Genomic DNA, 26657 nt, shown 5'->3' with positions numbered 1-26657 from the left:
ATTACTTAATTCTAAGGACTTCACTTCTTTATCCGGGTGGGATAAACAAACCTGAGGCTGAAAGACAGCATAATAAAGAGCAACTAAAAATAAAAGCACATACATAGCTTTTCTTTTTGTATCCATCAATCTCTATACTCCTGTTCTTTTCTATTGTCACATCTTCGATTAGTTTAAAGGCGCTGCAGTTTCAAGGTTAAACTGTACAGCTGTGTGAATGATTTTCAATTACAGACATACCGACACTGCTATAGAGCTGCACAGGGTTATTCAGTATATCCAATCATTTATTATACTGCAGACATTTCCAACTGTTCCCTGATTTGCTTTATCTACTGTGCTGGCAAAGAATGGCGATTAATTCAGTGTTTTCAATTGAAAGTAATTTGTGAAGGTAAAACAGCACAATATATTTCTACATCAAACCCATGCACAGTGTTAGGTTTTATATGTTATATCATCAACATTTGCTGGCGTTTTCTAATTGAAAATAAATATCCGTTTTTATAGAATCAAATGGAAGAAAAATGCAATTTGGTTCTGTGTAAATATTCAATTAAAAAATATTGTTGAACTAGTATTAGGAATTTAAAGATATATTCAGGCTAATCATACACAGACAAAAAACTTTTTTATAGATTTCTTCAAAAAGACACGACAATTTTATTTTACCAGCGTTAGAATATCTTACCATTGTCCGAATTTCTACAAGCTGAACAATATATTCATTCCACATCCCCTTACCCAAGGTCATGATCCAACCAGGATTTGTGAGGAATCAATCTGGAAGCACTGTGCCACTGTGTAAATTATAATAAAATAATAAATTCCACTTTATTTATTTACACTTTCTCAAAGATTCTATGGAATCTATTATCAAATCTAGTGTATTTAATTATTCTGTGATAACAGAATCATTTCTAAAATAATTTCAGATTTTTCTTGTAATTGTGCTTACACTAAGCACGGAGATGCTAATGATCTCCAGTTTCTAAAGCAATACTGGTGCAGAAAGAAATACGTATGTCGAGATCATTTTGCCGTTGCACCTTTCAGTATTTAGCGCTATTGATATCTACTCCACTCCATCCAGGGTGTATCCTGCCTTGATGCCCGATGACGCCTGAGATAGGCACAGGCTCCCCGTGACCCGAGGTAGTTCGGATAAGCGGTAGAAAATGAGTGAGTGAGTGAGTGAGTGAGTGATATCTACTCCCATTCCCATCTGCTGAATGTTTAAAACTTAGCGACATTACTTTATTCGCTGTCCGTTTATCCTTCAGGAGTTTGAATTAATAGCTCATTTACATCTCTGTCACATGACTGCATTGATGGCTGAAATACTTCATAATGAAAAAGCAGACAACCTTTAGAGGAATAATTTCTAATATGAGCTAGGATTAAATCATGTGTTAAAGATTAGCAACGTCTTAAGCAAACAAATAAAGAAAGAATTAAACTTTCGCAAAGTAGTTCTAGGTTTTTTGGCCTAACTACTCAGCACAGTGCGAGTGACATTTATTTGTAAACAATTATTTGTAAACAACATGGATACCACTGGCTGTCAATCAATACTAATGAGCTGGAGCTTTATTTACATAAACAGATGTAACTCATGAGTTTTTTTAATGGATTTGCACAAAATTTGAAAGGCATAAACAGAAAGAGGTGATTTGTGTGGCCATGCTGGGGAAAAGGGGCTGGAGCTAAGTCCAGATCTTTAGTATGGCATCTGCATATGACAAGGTACACAGTAAGCTATCATGTAGTTACTGATGCAGTGTCACTAAAATTGAACTTTGATGGAACGCTGTTCATATTTCAGCACAAAAAAACATGCACATGTCTCGGAAAATGTTGTTGAAGTGTATCATCTGATTCTCAAACTTGATTTGGCTTTATGCCAGATGCCCAACCTGACACAGCCCTCGCATTTGTATCTAGGCTTGGGGTGGCATTGTGAGTGCACTAGCTGGGTTGGTTCAGAAATCGAACGCGAGCCACAGCAGGGAGAGCACAGGATCCCGAAGCACTAGACCACCCGCAAACCCTGTTCTTAGTAAATAAGGTATGAAAAGAATGTTGTTCTTTTTTCTGTTCAATTCTGTTGCTGAAAAAATTGTGAGAGACCTACTTTTGTGGATGAGTGCCTGGATTGTGTGAAGTTCAGTAATGATCAGAAACATGTTGACATTTATAATCAACATGTCCACCACACATTAAGATGAAGCTGGATTACTCAAATTGGTGTAATTCATGATTGATCATATGGAGTTGAACCAAACTGGAAATACTTGTTTAGTACAAAGGTCCGAGGATGTCTGCATAGGTTGGGGTTTTGTCATGCATACAGGGTGGAGCTTAAGCCTAAATAGCTGTTTCACAAGAGCCCAGAAAGTCAATCAAACTAGATCTATGCGCTATTCTTTTGTGAATTCTTTATAATCTCTAATTCAAATATCTTTATAAGAACTGGCCACCGGGACACTATATGCAAGGAGTGTATCGACCCCACAGATCAACACTATATTTATATTTTATATATTGCAGCCTGGATAGTGGAGGTGAACCAACAATAGTATATGTCAGCAGCTCAGCCACAGGGAAATGAAATCTGCACACTTCCTTATTCTCTATGATATTGTGAGGTGAGCTCAACTTTAATACATGTTCCAGTTCCCAGTACAGTTAATACCTTCACATCTCATTTGTTTCAGATCTGCAATCAAAGCTGCAACTCTCTTTTTTTAACAAGTACTTTCAGATAATGAGTTCACTTAGAGCCAATTACATACCGAAGTCATTGTCGATGACCTAAAAAGCAGGGTGCCTAGAGGTCCTATTTCTGGAACATGCAGCACTGACAGGTAATGGACCTCTGTGAAGTAGCACTGCAATTATAGCTGTCAAAAGTTGTGAAATATAACTGTTGTGCAATATGTAGAGGACCACAGTACTCTGGGAGATGTTTTCATTGAGATTAAATTATTATTATTATTATTTTTTTTTTTACTATCAGTACATCATTAGCATGGATTGTTTGTATAACTCTAACCGCTGGATACGTTAATTCATTAACAAAACTAACAAGTTAGATAAACTTTTTCTTCATAGCTAAATGAATGAATACTACACTATTGATGCTAGGCACACACTTAACTGCTGAGATTGTGCTAACCAAAATCTAGAACGTTGACAAAATTTGTACACATTTTTAAACACATATTAAACAAACGTTAAGGTAAATATGGCATATTTTACTCGCATGCTCTTAATCTAAATGTTAAACAACCGTAGCTGAAGTAATTGTTCCGAGAATTAATCTATAAAAAGAATTAGCACACACTGTTAGCTTACATAAGGGTGATTTTAACAGGATCTCTTCTCCGAGCTCCAACTCTTGACCTAACGTAAATGCTCCACACATTACCTTGTTATATCTATATATATTCCTATGCTAGGAATTAGCAATAGTAACACTGTAAGGCTAGAGGTAACATAAATTAGTACATCAATGTAGCTTTATACCCATCTGAACATACTGCATGCAGCAAAATTTGTTATAATTACAGATTCCAATGTTTCATAAAGCAGAAGATAAGCAATTGAGATCCAATCCAGCGATTTCAGGTAGTGGAAGCTCCTTCTGAGGCTCTCGCTTAGCGTTAGCTTTTATGTGCGTTAGCTTTGTTCGTTGGCTGCTATTGATCAAGCCACGTTTAAACTTGTGACTAAGGCTGAGCTTGTCCCTTTCAAATAAATCACAGTATTGACTGTACAGGTTTCAATAAGGGTAATGACAAACATCTTTCCCCACTTTTAATGGAATGGAGGCTTTTGTTTGCAGGCTCTGATGTCACTCCAGAGCTAGGTGGTCTGTCTCACTGCAAAACAAGTCATTAATGAATTATACTACTTTCCCCATAAAGATATCTCAGTCGGTGACACTGTTTATGTGAAGGACTGATTTTTTTTTTTTTACTAACAAAATGACGAACAACATCATTAGTATAATCATCAGTATAAACTTTGAACAAATTAAAATGATGAAATTTAAAAGTCTTCTAAAAGAGCCCACATAATGCATATTATTATTATTATTATTATTATTATTATTATTATTATTATTATTATTATTATTATTATTATATGATTTCATTACCTCGAATTCATATTTACCTGATATAGAAATGAAATAATTCTAATAATAATTCTACTGATTAATGTAGCCATATTTTTAAATGAACCCATATTTTCAGTGATTAATATAATAACTGTATCCAGATCTATTCATGCAGGAATACAGGCAATACACTAAATTTCTTTCAAATTAGATTTCAGTGCAGTCTTCTCAGTCATATTGAATATCACTGTATTCGTCACTTGTGGGAGGTGAAAAATTTAACAATCACACATCCATGGAACATAAGATGCCCATCATATGTTTGATACACTAGAAATGAAATAGAAGTGATATCAAACCAACACAGCAGGAAATATGTCCATGCTGCAAGACAGCACGCTCAGACTGAGCTTATTATATTGATACACAAATCTATAATTGAGGCCCTGATCTTCTCTGAGAGCAATGATTTTGGAAGGTGAAAGAATCGGCACTATTAACCCTTTATACCAGTACAATGGCATTCCGTGCTACCGGCGGAATAGAAAGCGACTTATCGGACATTTTCAATCAGTATAAACAAATGAATTCATTTATCGCCGCAAGTCTGAAATAAAATTAGTCAGGACACTGTTGTTTTCCAGTGTTAGATGTTTTTTCTTCTGTTCGGATAACCTTACACAGAATTTTAGTGGCTGTATATAACGACCAAACATTTGTCTGAAAAAAAACAGACAAATGTGTGACATGACAGAGAAATTCAATGCTAAATACGGACACAAACAAAAACAGGCACAAATCCCATTTTTTGGCCTCTGGTTAAAAGAGTTAATTTAAGGAATAAAACATAACAAAGTGTGGTATAGGACAGTGATCAGTAATGAAGTGTTTTGTTTTTTATAGCACAATAATTTGCACATGATTCATTTTTTAATTAAGTAACAAACGAGCCGTTTGTGATCCTATTATAGTTATGTGTAATATCTGCAAAACAAATGTATTTCGGTTATCGCCTATAAAACAGTCGCAAGAAAATGCATACTATCATCATCGTCTTTTTTGATACAGTGAAAAAGGCCTCTATTATTACAATATTGTTATACACCAGTAACAATGAAGACTGGAGTCATGTTAGCAATAAGCTCCAAGCTGTGCGTCCAGACTTTCCTATAATCATACAGCTTAAAGCTACAGCTTTACAAAGCACTGACACTGGAGACTCCTTTCATAAAGGTTAAACAGACCAAAGAACAGCATTTTCTAAAATAGATTATTGATGCTCTTAGATTATGTACAGCGTCCAACATACAAGTCCACGTGAACAAGCTGTTACTACAGAAACAATAACTTATAACTTATAATAGGTCCAGTAACATAAACCTGTGACCAATCAGATTCAGGCTCATGGTATAAAAAACAATAATTGATGAGGTAAGTTCAGTAATAAAAAAAAAATTATTATTATTAAATCTAAATTAAAGGTGAAATTTAAGTTTAATGACATGAATGGTTTATTGTATTTAAAAATATAAGAAGAAGCTTTTACTTATTTCTCAGCTGTTTTTGTATTCCAGGCTTTTAGCCTTTTACATGGCTGCCAAGCAAAATCGGATGCAGCCCTAAATGCAGCAATATTTAAACACATTTCTGAGTTGCATTAAGTTGCATCTGTACGTTTGGACATAAATTAACAGCAGTGTTACAGCAAGTTTCTGCAACATGAGTAGTGATATTCCTACCGAATGCAGTGAAGAGGAACAATCACCTGTGTATCTGACGCCAATAAGCAGTAAACCAATACTTCTTCCTATAACAAGCACTGATTATGAGGCAGCATTGCAGGTTCCAGCTATACTCAACCTAACTGAAAGCGACTCCATGCCCAGTTTAATAAATAGTAACTGAAAAGTAAATGAATCAGTTATAACTTGAACAGCAAGTCTCTACATCCTTTAACCTAAATATCAGCTCCATGGGCATATTAGATGATTACTGATATAAAAAAGGACGCCATGACAAGGTGTACACTTTCTTACGCTCCTCATTTAACCCTAAAGTATATATTCATTAACAAACTCGATTCTGATTGGCTGGAAGGTGTTATAAATAAAATGAATAAAATGTAAATGATGTTGTTTATATATAAAGTGACAATTGTAATCATTTTCAAAGCAATGTGTAATATGAAGAATAAACATCAAACTTCAGAAAGATTTGTGTCGAGCCCCATCATCCACAACACAACACAACACAACACAAGACAACACAACACAACACAACACAACCCATCACGTTGTCATGGATTATTTTCCTAGAACACACCCCATTATGTTAATAGCTGCTATAGCCTAAGCCATACAGAAACCTATTACAAAATTATATTAAAAACTATATATTTTTATTAATAATAAAAATGTAATCACAAGCAAGCTGCTGTATTATGAGATGAATAAAATGCTTTCAAAAATAATAAATAAATAATCACATACTGCCATCACAACACCCCATAACAGCACACCATGTCATGTATTATTCTAATCAGGAAGCCAGAATTTGAATTGTAAAGCAGGCGCATTTAATATGCAAACTTTCCACATGTCCACTTTCCCAGTCTGATCCGTTATAAGATCACAATGAAGAAACACAAAGATCCTGCGTTTAAAACCAGTGAGAATCAGGCATACGTGAGCCATAAAGCTCACAGAGCACCTCCACACTTTCAACATCAGCTATAAATGCTTCTCATTTCATCTAGTGGATGGAGACCTTACACACTAAGGAAACCTCATAAACCTGGCCTTCCCTTCAAATATGCCCAGTGAGGAGAAAACTGAAGGCTTTTAATAGTACAATTTCATTATGGCTGGGTTTAAGGCTTTCTCTGGCTGCACTGGGATCAATGTATTTTCTCTTAAACAGACGCCTGTTATGAAAATGCAACCATACATACTTTGTGCTTGCATAAATTACACAGGAATATGAACAGAAAACCACCCACATCTGTACACATGAGTGACTTTTAAGGTCAGATAAGTATTCAACTCTCCTGAAGGAATGTACATGGTATAGATATGTACGTGTGATGTGGTATTTGCCACACCTAAGCCATCTCAGTTACACACACACATTACAATATTCCTCAGCAGCAAAAAACATACAGGTTCGTGTGATGAGCCCTCATCCAGACCCCATAAACAGAGGAAAAGTAGAATCTCATCTATCAATGGTGTTTACTGAAATCACCGAGGTCCCATTGACCGTCTTTGTCATGAAGACAAATCACCTCATGGATTTGGCACGGAATCAGAAACTCTTGTAAATGCTGGTCCTCATTTATGGGCCGAGGGCAGGAGAACGGGCCTCCTGGCTCCACAGCAATCCTGTTACCACAGGGATTTGTTCTGCTAGCCTTGTAAAAGATTAGTCCTCTAGGAGAGTGAATGGACTTGATTAGCTAGACAGCAATTTAATGGGATTGTTGGAGAAGCAACAATAAATCAGCTTTTGTGATTAAATAGGGGCTGTAGTAAAAGTTGGATGTCTACTGATCAATAATTATTGAAGATTTTCCCTTCTTGTACCACGGAACGGAAAACAAGGCGGGAAGAATGAGGCAAAAATAAAATCTAGCTGGTTCAATGGCAGGTCATGAGGTTTGTTGGCAAAGCTAATTAGGAATATTACTGGAATTGTTCTATGACTCATAGAAATGGAGATAACAAATTAATAAAATTTAAATATGCTAATGGCAGAAAGCTAATGGTTTAGCTTACTTAGAAATCGCCTCATGTCAAACAAAAAAGGTTGAAATTCTACAAGCACAAGACATTAATAGCAACATAGTTGAAAGACTGCCACATTTGACTTAACTATATAGTGAATTTTTATTTTTTTTTGAGTCAACAACGTCCAGCCATCCAGCATACAGTCTAGCAACTAGTTATGTTGGCTTTGTAGAAGCCAACATTCTGTTTTCCTATTTCAGCTTAGGTTTAAATTGGTGTACCGACTGGCCTTTCGGTTGTGCCGCAGCCCCGCCCCCAAAATATGCAAAATCAAAAAACTTTTTACAACATGGACATGTGACATATCAAAACACTCACAACAATGAGGGGAACTTCCTCACGTGTATTCTGATGACGTCACCTGAAAATAAAATAAAAAATTGCACAATATGGGCATGTGACATATCAAAACACTCAGCCCAATGAGGTGAAGTTCCTCAGGAGAATTTGGATGACATCACGTGCTTGTCTCCACTTGCCTCCAAATGTTTTGGCACCCTATCTTTCTGTCCTCTTGCCTCCAAAAGTAACACTGACCCTTATGTCCACTCGCCTCCAAAAAGCACCGGCCTTTGCGAATACTTGCCTCGTCAAAGCCAACATCAAAGTTTGTCGCGACAAACTTTACAAATCTGGTTAACTGTTGAAATCTTTGTATATCTTACAAATGAAACGGTTCTGTAGCTCATTCACACTGTCTCCACTTATATTTTAAGTATAATCTATAACTTTTAAACTATAAACTAGACTAACTTGGCAAAACCATTAACTAAATCGCCTTCTGCTCCTCTGCAAATGGAAATGTTCATAGAGATACAATGGGGCAGCTTGAATCTTGTCCCAATGAGCTTCACTTAGTGCTTTTTGACCTCTATGAGCAATAATACATCTATGGTGCTAAATGGGGCAGTGAGAAAGCCGAGGAAATCAAAAATTGTTGTCCACTCAAAAGAGGAAATTTAAAATACTTGACAATTTAATGTAGATTTAAATGTAGATTCTTGCATTTTTAAATTTTCTATTTCTATGTACTAGCACTTGATAACAGATATCTATTGAAAATGAATTCAAGTAGCTTGTAAAAAAAAGGATCCCAGAGTCCCATTGAGAACACAGGAATCTCGAGAACATTGGAATCTCAAGGCAATACTCACGGCGAGTAATCGAGAAAAAAGTAGAAAAAGAAGAATCTCACAATGCTGTTATAGGAGCAGACAAGTAAAGACTTCTGTCAGATGGTTTAGTCATGGTTTATGTGCGTGTCCCTGAAAATGAATTAACGTTAAGTGGTGGAGCATGTCTTTGTCAAATAAGAATGCACAAAAGATGTTTGAAGGCCAGCTGAACAGAACAAAACACAGCCATGTACAATGATGTCTAGGAAAATCAGCATAAACTTCATGCTCAGTGATTATACTTACAATTGAAACTAGAAGGAGTCTGACAAAAAGACACTATATACTGTATAAGCAACACTATCCTGCTCAGGGATTGATTTCCCCACTGGTACAATGGCACAATCTATCTTTGGCTATTGTAAAAGTCAACAAAAGTCAAAAACTCTTTCGGCCTTTAAAAAAAGTGGTATTTCAGAGTATGTATATGTATTATATATTAACATCTGATGGATCCAAACCAACCTAAGGGCTATTCAGTCTCTCTGTGTGTGTGTGTGTGTGTGTGTGTGTGTGTGTGTGAGTGTGTTTTTCTGGTTGTAATTAAGTGTATGAAGGACAGTCGGCGCTCCACACGGCTGTTGTCTGCTCCCGCATTCCTCTGACTTTGATAGCATGCTTCACCCGTGTCTGTCCCTCATCACCCCGGCCTGCTGCCCTCCCTCAGGCCTCCCCCAGCTCCAAGGAATCCGTCGACTCTGGACAGTGTTTTGCTTTGCGCAGGCCTTGTTCCTGATAGCTTAATGGCCCTTTACAGAGGAAAGCACACAGTGCAACTAGCAGGCCAGGGATAGTCATTATAACATATTAAAAACTTTCAAGCCTTGTACGATTTTTGCCAAGGAGGCAGTACGTTCAGCTCGGTTTGTTCAATTTTTTTAGTAGTACTAATCATTGAGCCATTGACCTAAGGGTATGATGTCTAAAGGGACAACTGTGAGCCTTTATATCTAAAAAAGTAAGAAAGGAAATTAAGTTTTTCCAAAATTAAATGACAGAAATCCCACAGGAACAGATTTATTCTCATATCAGGTTACTTCCCACTTGCTTGATCTCCAATACACCTTGAAAGTCTCAGTTTGCCCCAATTCTCCACAACCAATAAGTACCAGAGACTCAGGGGGCTGTTGTGTGTTTATTTATGCTGAACCATATCCTTATTTAAGCTTAAATTCAGAACAGGAATTCTTTGCCCAATGAACCAATGTAGAATGTCTTGCACATTGTCAGGTTAAAAAATCCAAACGTATCATGGCATTCTGTGTCGATGCAGTATATTCTTTCGTCTTCTCCATGCGATGTCCTTAGCCTCACCTTTAAACTACTGAATTTAGTAAAGCAGTGACAGCAACATTCACAGCTGCTGTGAGGTCATAGGTGAGCGACAGCCCTGTTAATGCCAACAAAGAATAAACACTGTCCCTTTACTAACCATAAACGTATCCTTCCATTAAAAAGGAATCTCAAAAGCAATTTGGCTCGACATTAATGGTAGCTATGTTTCTTTCATTTCATAAGAAGAAGAATGGTGAAAGTAAGTGCAAGTCTCTCCTGACCTTCAGCACCGCATGACACATTTACAGCCTGTGTGTGGCTCTGCTTGTCATCCTGCAGCTGATAGTCAGTGTTCAGCGCTTGTCTTTACAAGCTTCACTCCCTTGACTTGGTGCGCATCACGAGCCCAACGACATGAAGAGGTCTGACCCTGAACTGGTGCTGCACACAGCTACAGTCCTGCATAAAGGATAGGGTTATCGGTATGGAAGCAAAGCTCAATTTTAAGCACTGTGGAAGCTTTTTTTGTGTGTTATAGATCTGTGCCTGTGTACGTTATGGTACATAATTGCTTTCAGGGCTGTCACTGATGGTGCCACTATCTTTAACCGTGACTCAATGCCTCAATGAGCTTTCAAACATTCTGTTCATACGCAACATCGAGACAATAAGACGTCCAAGATTTCTTGCTTCATTCTGTGTTTTTGGTTCGGATCCTGCAAAGAGCTCCAGCAGAAACCTCACGGTCGTTGCAGTCCCATGGGCTATGCGTGAGAACGCAGAGGAACGGAAGCTTGAGATCTACTGTTTCACTGGCTATTTTCACAGAGCTCCATTTCCTATTCAAACACACACACTATACGGCGAGTGGACACCTGGACTGACCGGCCGTGTTCTCTTTCTTTCTCTGGTTTCAGTTTTAGTTTCAGCCTCTCAACTTGATTCAAATCCCTCCACTATCTAAGCTTGAGGAGTTACACAATACAGCCGTGGAGAGACAGACCTGGAATGAGGTCATCTCACAAATCCATCTAGACTTCAGATCTAGCCATCTAGCCCAAATCACACTAAAGTGGTGGATTTATTTTTTCTGTCGTAGATAAATTCAGCTCTTCATCTACTAATTCAATCAGAAAAAATTAATAATTAAATAAAGTATGAGACCAAATCCAAGCTCATTTTTTGTTAGGGTTATTTGTTCTGTAAAGGCAAAGACCTTGAGTGACTCCATGAGTAATGTGCCGTTGGTGTCCCATTGATAATAAATTTCATTTACAAATATGTAAGAAAAATAAAATTAAACAAATTTTAAACAAATGTTGTCCTTCACAACACTCTACTGTATGTGCACAGTTCTGTGTATAATGTGTATTTTTCTCATTCTGTTTATAATGCATATACTGTGTGTCCTATAGTTTTAGCTCAATTTGAATAAACACACTTATACCTGAGAAATATTTGAATTATTCCTGAAGTCACTCAACAGAAAGTCTGAATTTACTGAAAGTCACAACTTTCGTTCTTCGTTTGTTTTTTCCAATTATATTGTGATATTGACTGATGACTCCAACACACTTACTGTCTAAAAGCGACTGTGATTAATTCATCTGCATTTAATTGGGCATGTAAAACGTTTGGTCAAAACTACAGACTGACTGCACAACATATTTTGTTCAGCAATACTGAAACCTTGAGTATCAACTAGTTCTGATATCTACCCGGTATTGAGTTCTTTAAATGCTACTAAGCTTTAAAATGTTTTTTTTTTTTTTTTTAAATCATACTTTAAATATAACTATAGTGTAAAATATACATATAATAAAACAATCCTAAAAAAAGGAAAAATCTTTAAACAATTCCAGTTGCAAAACAAACATTAATTCGGTTTATTATAGAACCAGATATTTAATATATTTTCTCTGATGTAATATCCACATATAAATTTTTGCTGGTATTAACCTGATTTTCATACTCTGCGTCAGAACAGTGGCATCATTTTTGCCAGAATTTTCCATTGCGACACACAACAGGGTTTCCCAGACACACACACACATAGACACACACTGACACGACTGGTTCTGTGTGTAGAAATCTTCAAACAGCCTCTAAAATAGTGCACTGAACTGACATCAGTTTCCATTGCAGCATTTTTGAAAGAGCTCTGGATGAGACGCTACGTTGTTTTGTCCTGAAGGGGAAGGACAGAACGTTTACATAGCTAGCATTCCTTTCTGTTTGATTATCCATCTCTCTGTCTTTCTCTCCAGTCTGTCAGATTTGTCTTATACCCGTAGGTGTGTGCATCCAGACTGAGAGAAGACAGTGGAGCTTCGGTGACAGTCTCTTTTAAATATTTATACTGATGAGGAACAGAGTGTTGAGTTTGTCATCTGTGCGAGCCTGTACATGTGTGTGAATGCGTGTCTGGCTGCACTCTCTCACTCCTGCTCTCCTTTATCAATGCAGACGCATCTGTAGGTATGTGAGTCACTGAGAGTGGTATGTGTGTGTGTGTGTGTTTACATAATGCTGTTACAACAAATCTCTTTAAATTCCGTGTTCCTCACTCATTCTTTTTTGCCAAACATTTCCAGTACAGGAAACCATTGTTTGCTGTTCTGTGTTGTAGGATGCACACAAAGCTGCTAAGTGTCTGTCTACAAACCCCCCCCTTGCTTTTCCGAAACAAAAATATACAGCCACATACACACACAAACACACACAGCTGGACAACTGCTGTTACAGTGTGTGCATGAATACGCTGGTGAGGGAGCAGGCGGCGCTCTACGCAGATGCCACCTTTTCTATGATCCACGTCCCATTAAAGAAAGGCAGACCTGTGCCCCAATCAACAGATCACCTTTTCAAAAGTGTCTTTGTTCCCTGAGCAACAACAGCTGGCAACAATTAACAGCCAGGACACAGCAATTCGGGTTGCCAGGCGGTGACTTATGGTCCCTGACTGCAGACAAAAAGATTGGATTGAAAGGTGTAAAGTATCTGCTCTTCGTATGAATATTTCTTGAATATTCTTCTGCTTCATGCATGAACTATAAATCTGGCAGGGTTTTACGTTCTTAAATCTGTAAGTCTATACAAAAATAAATAAATAAATAAATAAATAAACAAACAAATAAATAAATCTCTTTACCAGAAGTTGTCTCCTTGAGAAATCTTGTTGTTGACAGCAATAATAAATTGTGATCTGACTCTGAATCAATGTCGGAGCAGCTCGAACCGCTTAATTCCTTAAGAAAGGCAGGCTGGCTGTGAAATCAATGTACAATTTACATGAGCGCGAGCAGCAGCAGCATGACGGGAACAGGGCAGGAACTACAGCGCTGTAATTTCAGGCAACTCCCTACAAGCTCCTGGATGGAGGGATCGATGGTGTTCGGTCTGGACAGTAATGGTGTGCACTTGAGGCTCATGTGCCACTCATATGCATGCGGCAGTCAATATGCTGACAGGTATCAACTAGGAGGAAATGATTAGAAGAGGGTGTGATGGCATCTTAGGGATCGGATTACTTGTGAAATTATCTGAGAAATGCTAAGTAACTTTGCAGTATGGTGCTGATAAGCATATGTGTGTGTGTGTGTGTGTATGTGTGTGTGTGTGGCAAATGTGGTAATGAGAAGTGGCACTCGAAGAAGAGTTTCTTGCATTTTGTTTTATTTTCCTGCACAAAAAAAAAAAAGAAAGCCAGGCAGAAAAAGGTTTGAAGGGTTAAACGTTGGCAAAAGCAGGGAGGGGACAAAAGAAGCATTGTGCTGTGCAGAGCTGTCCCCGGAAAGGAAAGCCCAAAAAAGAAAAGCACCACTAGCCACTCGCCTCGCTCCATTGTGAGTGGAGGGGAGTGCAGCCATGCATGACAGATGTCTTGCCCATTGTTTCCCAGCAGCCCTCTCTCTGCCTCCTGGCTCTGCCGGCATTCCGAGGGACACACCCCTTGAGTGTGAGACGCTGCACACCGCTGCCACGCTCCCAGAGACCATGTGGAGCCATACGTGAGGGTCTATGAGTCTGTGTGTGTGGCAGAAGGGAGGGAGTGTGTGAACAGGGGCTCCTTCTCAAATGGGAGGATTGCAGGGTGCCAAAAGTTAGTCCGACTACTCAATACGTCTCCCACGGTCCTGTCACTCAAACACACAAGCAAGCACAAGGAGCGTCAATGAGAGCGTTTGCACACTCTTATACATACGCATGCTTCATCCAAATTAAGACATCAACTAATACACGAGAGCTTGACTCACATTACGCTCATTCCATCAGCTGGTGTGTGTGTTTGTGCGTTTTTATTTAAATGCATGATCAAATATTATCAGAGTTTAATGCTGATAAGTGAAAACATGTGTGTGTTTGTGTGTATGTGGTACTGGAGTAAAGTGGTGGATCAGAACCAGCCATGCGCTACACTCCTTCCTCACTCACTCACCATGTGGTAGCACTCCAAAAGCAGCCTGTCGAGCTGTCAGTCAAAGAGCCGCTGAGCCATTGGGGACGCGCTGCAGACAATAGATGTGCTGAGTTAATGTGTGTGTGTTTGTGTGTGTGTGTGTGAGTGGCCAGCCCTTCATTCATCTAGTCTACACTGTTGCTCTTGCTTTCCCTCCATTTTCTCAGCCTATTCATAATCAAAACAAAAACAAGGTTTGTTCCCATTTTCTTCTGAACTTACAATTCTATAGAGTCACTTTTTTTCAAAGCTGTATACAGTGAGTGCAAAAGTTTGCACCCCCATGCTTTTTGAAAAGGTGGAGGCTGGGTGGAAATGCTCTGTTTTTACAATTTATCTGCAAAAAAAAAAAGAATATGAAAAGGATCAAACTGAAATGGATGTGTATCACTGAAGTAATGCAATAAATGTGAAACAAGGCAAAATCAATAGAGAAAAGAGCTCGGATACATTTTCTTCTCCCTCTCAGCTTCTGTCATATGAAGAAAGCCATTCAATTATACACAATTTGATAAAAGGAGATGGCACATTTATATCGTAATCAGAAAGGATGTAACATTTGATTTAATTACTTATACCTACTTTGAAAACCTAACATATTTTTTCGTATTATGATTTGATTGTTTTTTTCTCATTCAATTTCTCGTCTATTTTTTCCCCCTAGGGTGTATAAACTTTTGCATTTAATACTTGCACACATCTGACCACTGGTTTTAAAAGCTCGCTCTGAATTACGATATTACAAGCATTGACAAATTTGGTCATACACATTTATGAGGGTAAAGTCTTAACCTATGGTCATGATGTCACTAAATCGTAGCTACTAATGACAGACAAACATGGTCTTGACATCACTTAACATAATAAGCCATGGCCTTGTGTTATAAATCCTGCATAGAAGAACATGAAAACTCTGAGGGTCTTATCCCACTCATTATCGTCATGACAGAAATTCATTCTTAAAAAATAAATAAATAAATAAATAAATAGATAAATAAATAAATAAATAAATAAATAAATAAATAAATAAATAAATAAATAAATAAAAAGAAATATTGCTTGAAACATATTTCCCTGGTTCCCTTTTACTCTGTCACTGATTTATCAGCACTTAAATAAATGAATTAAGTAATGAATAAACAAATAACATGTTAAGCCATGGACTGACGTATAAATGCTGACCCGGCAGATCTGAGGCTTCTGATTCGTCATGGTCACAAAATTTTAAAAGATAAAAAAACAAACAAAAATAAAAACGAGGCTCTCTTGACTCTCTACACTTCATCATGATTAGCCGTGTTCCGTGAAGACCCAGGAGACGTGTCACTGTAAGTCAGAGATAATAAATATCTTCAGTGTTTATGATTGCTAGAGCATGATGAATACTAGACGAAGGGCTTTATCTTTTCAGTGTGATTTGAAAGCTACAGGAGCAGATTAGATAAAGGTTTGGCAGGTTTGTGCTCTCGGGTGTCTCTGGACTTCTATTTAGAATTCTGGAGTTGCTCCTCATTTGTTTCACTCGCCCACTTTGGGTCTCAGTGGAGCTGTTTTACAGAAGCTGCTGACGAGTTTCAAGCGAGCAAAGACTAGTTATGGAGTTGAGTACATCCACATCTGGCTACTTTAAATGGTACACGATGCTGAAAAACAATGTGCATTGTCATCCGTGACACGTTTTCATTCATTCATCTTCTACCGCTTATCCGAACTACCTCGGGTCACGGGGAGCCTGTGCCTATCTCAGGTGTCATCGGGCATCAAGGCAGGATACACCCTGGACGGAGTGCCAACCCATCGCAGGGCACACACACACTCTCATTCACTCATGCAATCACACACTAGGGACAATTTTCCAGAGATGCCAATCAACCTACCATGCATGTCTTTGGACTGGGGGGGGGGAACCGGAGTACCCGGAGGAAACCCCCAAGGCACGGGGAGAACATGCAAACTCCACACACACAAGGTGGAGGCGGGAATCGAACCCTGACCCTGGAGGTGTGAGGCGAAAGTGCTAACCACTAAGCCACCGTGTGACACGTTTTTTTAATTATTATTATAGATCAAACAAAATATGAAGATGTGAAGATATGAAGTCCATCCAGGCTTTTAAAATTTTGACATTTGAGCAGAAATTTTCTGAAATTAAAATTTCAAAATTACTTAAGGGACATTAAAGAAACATCGGTTCAGCCAAAGCCCTCTTCAGTTCTCATGAGCTGAACATGGTTACGGTCAGGGGCGGTTCTAGGATGTCATCTTTAGGGGGTTTTAGCCCTTAGAGAGAATTTAAAACAAGAGGAGTTTTATATTATATATTATATATTATATGACTACATAGTAAGCCAAAGGTTATGGTATTATTTAAAATGGCAAAAGTGGACACCAAAATTTTATGCATGATGTAATGATGCCAGTCTTGAATCAAATCAGTTCATGTACAGTATGTGTGCATTCTCTACGAACAGTGTGTCCAATGAATGCAGTCATTAATAAAAAATATTCACAAGACAAAGACCAAATCAATAAATGCATTAATATTTTGTTTGTGCTATCAACTCTGGTAATAAGAATAGTAAAATTTCACTGGTATTGGTATAACTAATCGGATCAAACTGATAAATAATTTTCTTTCCCATCGACGACATGTCCTGCATTTTAATGTAATTTTTCTTTTTTATTTTTGAAAGTAAAAATTATACTTATAATTATAATTATACTTATATGAAGCCACCCTAAAAAAGGTCTAGAACCGTCCCTGGTTACAGCTATCACAGGGAGACGGTACATATATATCTTTACTGGTAGGAGTTTAAATGAAGAACCCTGTGCTCAGCAAGTTGCAACACAAATTTTGAAAAACAAAACAAAACAAATAAAAGACGATGAAATTTGAAGCATTTTTGGCTGCAAGACAAATCACAAAATAAAATAAATGAATACAGATATAAATTGGAGACATTTATGTATATATATATATATATATATATATATATATATATATATATATATATATATAGAGAGAGAGAGAGAGAGAGAGAGAGAGAGAGAGAGAGAGGGAGAGAGAGAGAGAGAGAGAGAGAGAGAGAGAGAGAGAGTTTGTGAATCCAGACAGAAACATTTTATGAAAAAAGATCACCTTATGATCATACAGCAAAAATTCATTCATCTTAAGAACTCCCCAGTCGAGGTTGCCATGGTATAGAAATTTAACTTATTTTTCTTTTTTGAAATAGAACCAACTAAATTTACTATTATACAAATAAAAAATAATTGCACTGACAGGATTAATACAAACATACATATAAATTACTAGTTGAAACCTAGAATGAACATGAGTTTTCTAGCTGAAGTTGAGGAACCTCATGTTCTGTGCAGTCCAGACTGAGCAGGAGAAGGTTGGATAAAAGATGTCCATTAGAGATTTGCAGTTACCTTCCCCCTATGTGAGTCACACTTGGCTGAGAATGAGAGGGGTCTGAAATTCAAGATGGTTTATTGGACAACTTCACCTCTATAGATTTCAGATCAATGGATCAATAGTCAGGAGCCATTGCCAGCCTGTACGCATCTCTAAGCGTGTGCAGCAAGCAGCCGAGATTCGTTATAAACACAAAGCTTTACTGAACTCGCCGATGGCGAATTTATAAATTCGTACAGTCAGCTGACTCACACGCTCTAGAGTAAGTCGACCTCGACCCACTGATCGCTGTCTGAAGTAATAAGTACTACTGTTATGGTTAATCAGTAGCATACATGCATACAGATATTCAGTTGATATTAAGTACAACAACACACACACACACAAATTGATGTATATATGCGGTAGAATGCCTAGCCGTGTTATACCATAGTTACACATATTACCTAGAAAATAGCTGCTTGTTTCTATTTGTGCATGGCTTCTCTGCAGGCTGCGGGATTTGTGAGTGTGCTCACGCATGTGTGTGCAAAATAAATGCGTGTAAACATTTAGGCCCGTACGCACCGTACTGTGCTTGTGGACTCAGGCTTAGGTGACCCCTAGTCAACATCAATCAGCGGCACACAATGGGACGAGGCGCACCAGGGAAAAGCCCAGGTCACTGGCGCGTTTAATACTCTGGACTGATTGTCATTGTTCCAGCAGATCGGCCTTTTCTCTCCGGGCACGTAAGCTGATCTCTCCTGCCTTTCCACCATCACGCTGCGATTATGAGTGCTCCTCAATGCATGAGAACCAGAGATGAGTGGATTTGTGTTTAGAGGGATTTAAGCCTATTCTGTCATCCCTGGCCTTGGAACTCAAGTCGCTACTGGTTACATATGCGTCAAACATGTGTTTGGATGTCTGTTTTCATATGCCGCTGATGATACAGCATCAGAACACAATGAGAAGAAAGCTCGCTGTAAGGTTAGAGTTGTGTTACAGAATGCTGTTGCAGAGTGTCTCTATTTTCTTCTGTGTTTTAGATAAGCTTTATCAGCGATGTCCAAGGGCTCGGGTCGGTGCCACTCCTTTTACACTGGAGCGTAAACATACAGTAAGCACTTTTTCACCCTCAAGCTAGCTATTCTTCATGAACATGAAAACACCCCCACACTCACCCAATTTAGTCTTAACAAATTCCCACCTGTTAGCCAGTTCTCCCCTAATGCACAACAGCTATTAAGCTGGGAGGGTGAGGGGTAACATTTTTTTCTGCAAAATGCATGAAGCTACTTTAATTGCTTCTAATTCGGCTACACACGTTTCAAGGAGAGCACTAATTGCCCCATTTCTGTATACACGACCCAATTCATGCCCCTTATTTACCATCACTATGGATGACAAAGGATGAGAGGAAGACCATCCTTTCTTCCCAAAGTGCATGGCTAATTATCCTGTCTTAGACTTCCAATCACAGATGTCTGTGTCATCACTGGGATTCCAACTAATGATCTTCCAATGATAGGACAAATGCTTAGGCCAGCGGTTTGTTGAGCCGGGGGTGGGGGGGTGGGGGGGGATTAGACCACCCAATACAGGGCTTTTTTATGAAAATAATCGATGTACCCATTATTAGGCACCCTTTATTTTATTTATTGGACTCTTTATTGGAGATATTAATCCTGAATTTTCCATAGGAACTTTTTCATTCATCGCCTTCCAAATGGTGCAACAGAAAATCCTTCGCCATGTCGCCCGATGCAGCGGATTGAAAAGATGCAGATGGTTGGTTTGGCATGTCTTAGAAAAAAAAACCTGTGATAGCCTGGGGGTGGGAACCGGCCAAGTAATACAGTAATATATGGAAATTAGAGCAGCTACAGTACATAAACAAAAAAAACTGTAGCATCATGTTGACCATTCAAACTGCTAATAACTATAATATCCTAATCATTAATATAACTTTGAAAACATTGGCTTGTCATCATGCCCTCAAACTCCTAGGCCCTCGAGTCGACCTGATAATAGAGCAAAGCAAGAAAAGTAAGCTTAGTAATTAAGAGATGCCAATAATACAATAATGGCAATAATTATGTGAATAAACCTGTTACAGCCCGACCCAAACTTCAGCCCTCCTCTCTTCACTCATAACCGTCACCCGCTCTATATACCCGAATCTCCATAAAGACGACAGAAGTAAAATGGAGTAAATAGGCTTTTAAGAGAAGAGAGTAACTTTTCCCCTCCTACTTTCACCTAAGATTTTGCCTCTTGGTGTTTTATTGTTTCGTTCCCAATTCTTTTCCACAGCAACACTTCACTGGGTCAAGTGATAGGTCATGGGTTAACAGGATTTTAGCATCAGGAGGGCCGCACGGGCCTGCCTTTTACTTTGTACTGGCAAAAACCACACACAGGAAGTAACTTCTAAGCGACTGCATCACACAGGAAGTAACCCGTGAGATTCGACTGTACACAGCAAGTTACCACAAGCTCAGTAACCAGGATTCACGAAAATAATCCTCTTGCTTCTCTATTTATTACTTGCTTCCATTACAGATGCAGATAAATACAGATATGTTATAAAAGGGGTTGAAATGTGTAGACAGATGGTGCTACTTAAAGAACACAGAAATCGCTGATTCTGTTTGCTATGAAATTTTTATAAAACATCTATTATTCAAATACAAAAAATAGCCCAGAGTTACAGTCACTATACTATCAAGAGGCTGGACGTTTTGTACAGAAAGTGATTAACACAAGGACTTCAGCCACAGCACCAGGGATAATCATGGGACATGAATGAAAAGGAACTATTACAAAGATTGCCCACTGCGCTTGTCCATTCATTTGCTTCCTCCATCTCTGTTTCATTTATCCCACAGGAGCTGACCTTGGGATGCTCCAGTATTTCACAATAGGGCGTCACCTTGGGATCTTTGCTCATCTCAGACATCCTTCTAACCTCCGACAATAGTTCAGCTGCTGTATATGAGCGAGAGGAATCTGCGTCCTCCCCCATACACAGAGCTGCTCATGGCTGAGATGGCTTTTTGTTTTGTGGAGCTTTGTGAGGACTTTATGATCTTGTAGAAGCAAAGCCCAGCCTGTTTTATTTATCTGGTCTCCTATACAGGCTGCTGGACCACCGGGATGCTGCACTCGTCAATAAATCTGTCCCTTCATCCCTTCATCCCAGGATCCGACTTCCCAATTTCATTTACGCGCTCTGTCCTACTGAACGAAGGGACGAACATGGCGAGGGAAATAAAGAAGAGTGAAAGATGAGAAGCAGACATGAGATGACAGAAGAGGAAGAGTGTCTGAATGGACTGAGAGAGGTGAAAAGCGAGTGTAAGAGGGCTCCGGCACGCTCGCTGAAGCGCAGGCTCCCGGGAAAAAAAAGGACCCTATTCAGCAGACTTCCTCCAGATGCTCACTTCAGATGTGTCCTCCTCCAGGCTAGAGCAAGCGAGCGAAAGAAACCGGCACAGAAAAGAGAGATAGCAATCTGATAGCCTGCCATTAACAGGCCAAATAAATGGAGAAAAAAATCCTGGCTAAACTGTTGACCTCAGTTACAAGGTTTATTAGCTGAAACATTAGTAACAAAGGTGTAATTAGCTTCCAGCTCTGGCTATGAAACCGCATCTGGAAAGAAGCTAGTGAATTTATTAAAGACTCACAGGCTAAAACATCTTTAATTAAAAAGGCTCTAACTTTTATAATGAAACTCAGATGTAGACAGGTGTGATGCGTCTTTTGATATTTCTAGTTAAAACACTCCATGCATGTAGTAGTAGTAGAAGAGTCAGTGGATGTAGTGAGAATTAGGCGTCGTGCACACAGTTTCCTGTCGTCCTTCATCAGCTGTGCAATGAAAGTGCGTCTGAGGCAGTAGGAGGTGAAACTGACGAAAGACGTTTTTTTTAGTGGTTTAGTTTAGTTTAGTTTTTTTTGTAGTTTTACAAAATATTACTAATGTAAAGCATTTTACAGTGTACAGTTTAAAAATACACTTTAAAAACACTGCACTGACACAGAGCTCTGAGTTCACTACATTCATTATATTAACTGATTGCTGCAATGCTATTCAGTTAATCTTTATCTCCTGAACAAGCCATACTACTGAATTCCTAACAGTCTGAAAAAGTCTCTGGCTATGATCCTTTTTTGCATTTTATACTCACTTTTTTGTGTTTTAATTTTTAATTTTTTAATTTTTTTTTTTTTTTAGAAAACTGAAACCTGAGATCACAGTTAATAACCAAGATATTTGGGATTTATCTTATATTTTCAGTATCAGTATAAACAAATGAATTATTTTATGGCAGCAAATCTGATATAAAATTAGTCAGGATCCTGTTGGCTTACACAGATGTTTTTTTTTATTGGTTAAAGAAACATTAGAAACATTTGTGTTTAACTAAAAAAAACTAATCATTGTGGGGGGTTTTGGAAATTTGCTATTAAAAATATTTGCTTAAGTTCTTAGCTAGTACTTAAGACTGCACATTCATAAACCCCGGAGTGTCTAGTTTCATATGTCATTAAACACCACTGTGGGGTGTGACATGACAAAAAAATTAAATGCTGAACATGGACACAACCAAATAAATAAATAAATAAATAAATAAATAAATAAATAAATAAATAAATAAATATATTGGCCTCTGAAGAAAAGAGTTAACTTTATTAAGGTTATTAAAATTGCTATAGGTGGCATAGCGGCACAGCAGGTAGTGTTGCTGTATCACAGCTTGATCCTGATCTTGTTCCCAACTACCTCTGTTTAGTTTTCCATGTTTCTGTATGTTTCCTTCACTGTCTATTACCACCTTATGATCAGTGTTTCCAGCACAGTATCTGGCTCCATCCTAATCGAATAAAAAGTTCTAAAATTTGAGTGAAACGAACCGTCCCACAAATACGTTGCAAAATATTTGCCTTCGAGTTAACAATAAAACAATCCGATTCATTAAATGTTCTTTATTACAGGTCCATTTGCAAGATCTCACCATTTTCCACTAACACTAACACTAACCTGCACACATCTGTTAACTGAAAACAAAAATGTGTCTGTTTTTTTTCCCTCCAAAACTGTGTAGGACAGAAGGTGACATTGTTGTAATACAGTATTGGAATGAATGCATAAATCTATAAACATCAGTGCACCTCTGACTCTACACTGTGACCCTACCCAGCATCCTAATATTCTCTCCTTGGCCATTTTAAGGCCTGGGCTGAGGGAATATATCAAATAGAAATAGCAATTTAGGCTGCTGGTCCCTGGGGACAGGCCACGGAGTGACGGGAGCGTGAAGTGAAACCTGTCTGTGCAGCTCTGAATAATACATGCAGCGTGCTTATTACAAATCCGGCTAGGACGCACCAGCGCCATGCTAATATTACTGCCACCTTCATCTCATATACACACACATACACACACATAGATACAGTCAGGCAGACTGATGAGCACACACACACAGAGAGAGAGAGAGAGCGAGAGAGAGAGAGAGAGAGAGAGAGAGAGAGAGAGAGAGAGAGAGAGAGAGAGAGAGAGAGCACTGCTTTACACACCACGTTGTTGGGATACATGATTTCATCTGTACAAGTAAAACAGATGAATAACACTTACACTAATATTAGTGATTGGCTGCTCAACTGCTCTGTGAATCTCTAGGTATTGTTTGAACACAGTCCTTATTCTATTATACAAATGGGAACATAGACTTTGGATATTGACCATGTCGAGGTAACCACTGAGGATTGAGCTTAATAGCGGGACAGAACAAGTTGGTAGCAACAATCCAATCTACAGATCCCTCTACAGGATGCATTATAACACAGTATAACAATATGCTTTTAAAAGTACAAAAACTGGGGGAAAAAATATCCATCACAATTTGATCAAGTTTACAGAACTGTGTTTAGCTAAATACTGACCCCTGGTGGTCAGCTGCAAACACGAAACCTGTTGCGGTTTCTTCCATTACTTTAATTCTGATTTGTTTTTATTAGATTTTACCTGTACTAAGGGAATCAAATCGAAAGAAGAAAAAATAGTTTTTCTGATATACTTTCTTTTCAAAAAAAATGTTTTTATTACACTTTATAGGGTCCAAAACAGTGTCGGCGCCACGAGCGGGCCCTGGGGGGGCGTGGCCCGGCCACCTGACCCCTTACTTCTCAAAATAATAATGAACTTAATCATTTAAAAAAATGTTTTACAAATTACTTTTATTATACCATGAATACTGGTTAAAGAATAAAGAGTATAAGTTAGTTAAAAAAATAATAATTGTACTAACCCATAATGCAGTGATAACATAGTCAGCCTGGGTGACATTCTGGGTGAAATGGAAACGCGTTTTAGTGAACGTAATTCAAAGTTGGCTGCAGCGCTTGCTGCTCTTGATCCAGAAAGTGAGACGTTTTTAAATGTTGAGTCTATGAAGCCTATTATGGATTTAACAAATTGCACCATTGTGGAAACAGAATGCATCGTTGCAAAGCAATATATCTCCAGAATTAAGACAGAGGAAAGTTAACAGAAAATGACGGTTATGAGACTTCTTTCTGAACAACACAAAGTTCTGGAAGCTATGCCCAGTGTTTTGTCTGTGCTAAAAGTTGCGGTCACGTTCGGGGCCTCCACTGCCATGTGTGAGAACTCGGCACTAAAGAACGTTTTTACGGACCACAGATGAGCAATGAGCCACACTCGTAAGTCTCAACTCGTGCATTTTGCATTTGAGCAGGACCTTATGAAAAAATTTCGCCATTCGTTGAAGGACCTTGTTCTTCAAAAATTTAATTCCTCCTCTCGTCACCTGCAGCTCTTCTAAAGGTAATATGTCTTTTTGCTTTAGTACGTTTGGTTATATGCTGGTGGCTAATTTGCGTGTGTTTTCGCGAGTCTTGCACTTTAGAGTCATGATAAATTATAGTTTACAGTGAGTTAAAGTATATAATGGAGGATATAATGTAGATTTCTTACTAAAACTTATGAATACAGTATATTTCGATACCGAATAATAGTTCTCTGTGTGGATGAAAATTCCTAGAGTACTGGTTCATCACCACACTATGATAAAGATCAAGACTGCTCCAAACTAATCAAGAGTCTGACTCATTTCTGTGGAACTGTGACTGGGTTTAATTAAACAAACACAGGAACAAACAGAGTATACACACACACACACACACACACACACACACACACACACACACACACACACACACACACATACATACATACATATACATACATATAGCTGACAGACATGCATGAGGTTGTGCACATAACCACTGTTCTTTAAAAAAGAGAAATGAGGATTATGGTACAGGAAATCTTACCTGAAATAGCCTGCCAATGGCATTTATAGAGTTTGATAGCATCTGGAATTTAGGCCAAAACATTTAGGGACTATCTAAAACAGAATTATAAATCAATCAGAAAGCATCACTGAGGAAAAGATAATGTGGGTGGACTGGCAATGTGGTGTAAAGTGGCACAGCTCCAGGATCTCGGGTTCAATCCTAATCACAGGTTACTGCATGTTCTGCTCATGCCTATGTGGCTTCCTCTGTGCTCTCTCTTGTTTCCTCTTGTTCCAACTGTAAACTGCCCCTAGATGTGAATCATTGTGCACATGGTGCCACTTGATAGTCTGTGTTTGTGTGTATCTCTGTCTCCAAATTTAAAGCTACCGTCCTGGTGTGTTTTATTGTTACACATCAATCTGCCAACGAGTACAATTTAGATCACATTTAATGTTGATGAATACTTGATGAATACTTTTCCTGTTCTGTGGTATGCATAAAGGTTAATAAATAAATAGGTAAAAGAAAGAAAGAAAGAAACAAACAAACAAATAAATAAAAACCTAGCCACAGTGCAACAAAATTCTAATCAGTATAAACACCTGCTTTAATTGAGGTTACTGTAAAGCAGATTTACATATTTAAAAATGTTTGAAATATGTTTATTTTTTTCTAACTCATGCTGTCCAATGAACATAACACTAACTAAATATAAAATTCACAAAAATAAAAAATAGAAATTTACAATACAATAAATAAATGAATACATATTATTAAAAATACATTTTCTTATACATTTTTCTTCCACACGTCTGGTGTAGTATTTGTACATTTATTGGTTCTGTATGAAGTATTTGGTACACAGCCCTTCCAGGACTTTCGGAGTCAAGTTCGATTCTTATTCCTAGTAATGTGAATCAATTGAATCGATTCCAATAGTTCTCGATTCAAAAATAGCAAGACTGCTATGTGTTTCAACACAATGCTACTGTTTTGTATTTTAAACTGAACACAGGATCAGATCTAAGTGTATTTAATTCATTCATTGAACAAAGAAATACTACATTACATTATCACACCAGAGTTCTATACCCTTAGTACT

The 26657-nt window shown here is 38.1% G+C and overlaps 1 protein-coding gene and 1 long non-coding RNA gene across 2 annotated transcripts in view; both read right to left on the bottom strand.

Annotated features, from left to right (window-relative positions):
- fignl2 (fidgetin like 2) overlaps positions 1-13786 on the bottom strand; it is a 43665-nt gene extending 29879 nt beyond the window's left edge. The window contains exon 1 of the mRNA XM_060894886.1: positions 13510-13786. The gene's annotated coding sequence lies outside the window, so the exon portion shown is untranslated. The remainder of the gene's footprint in view (positions 1-13509) is intronic.
- Positions 13787-14073: 287 nt separating this feature from the next.
- Positions 14074-25684, bottom strand: LOC132862720 (uncharacterized). The gene is made up of 3 exons (XR_009650043.1): positions 25589-25684; positions 14797-14866; positions 14074-14494 (listed from the first exon to the last, which is right to left on the bottom strand). It is a non-coding gene; the product is annotated as an uncharacterized LOC132862720 (long non-coding RNA).
- Between the last annotated feature and the right edge of the window lie 973 nt (positions 25685-26657).

The sequence above is a fragment of the Tachysurus vachellii genome, chromosome 19 (assembly GCF_030014155.1).
Source record: "Tachysurus vachellii isolate PV-2020 chromosome 19, HZAU_Pvac_v1, whole genome shotgun sequence".
NCBI classification, from domain to species: Eukaryota; Metazoa; Chordata; class Actinopteri; order Siluriformes; family Bagridae; genus Tachysurus; species Tachysurus vachellii.
Note: the sequence above shows the minus strand (reverse complement) of the source record. Positions and strands in the feature narration are given on the sequence as shown.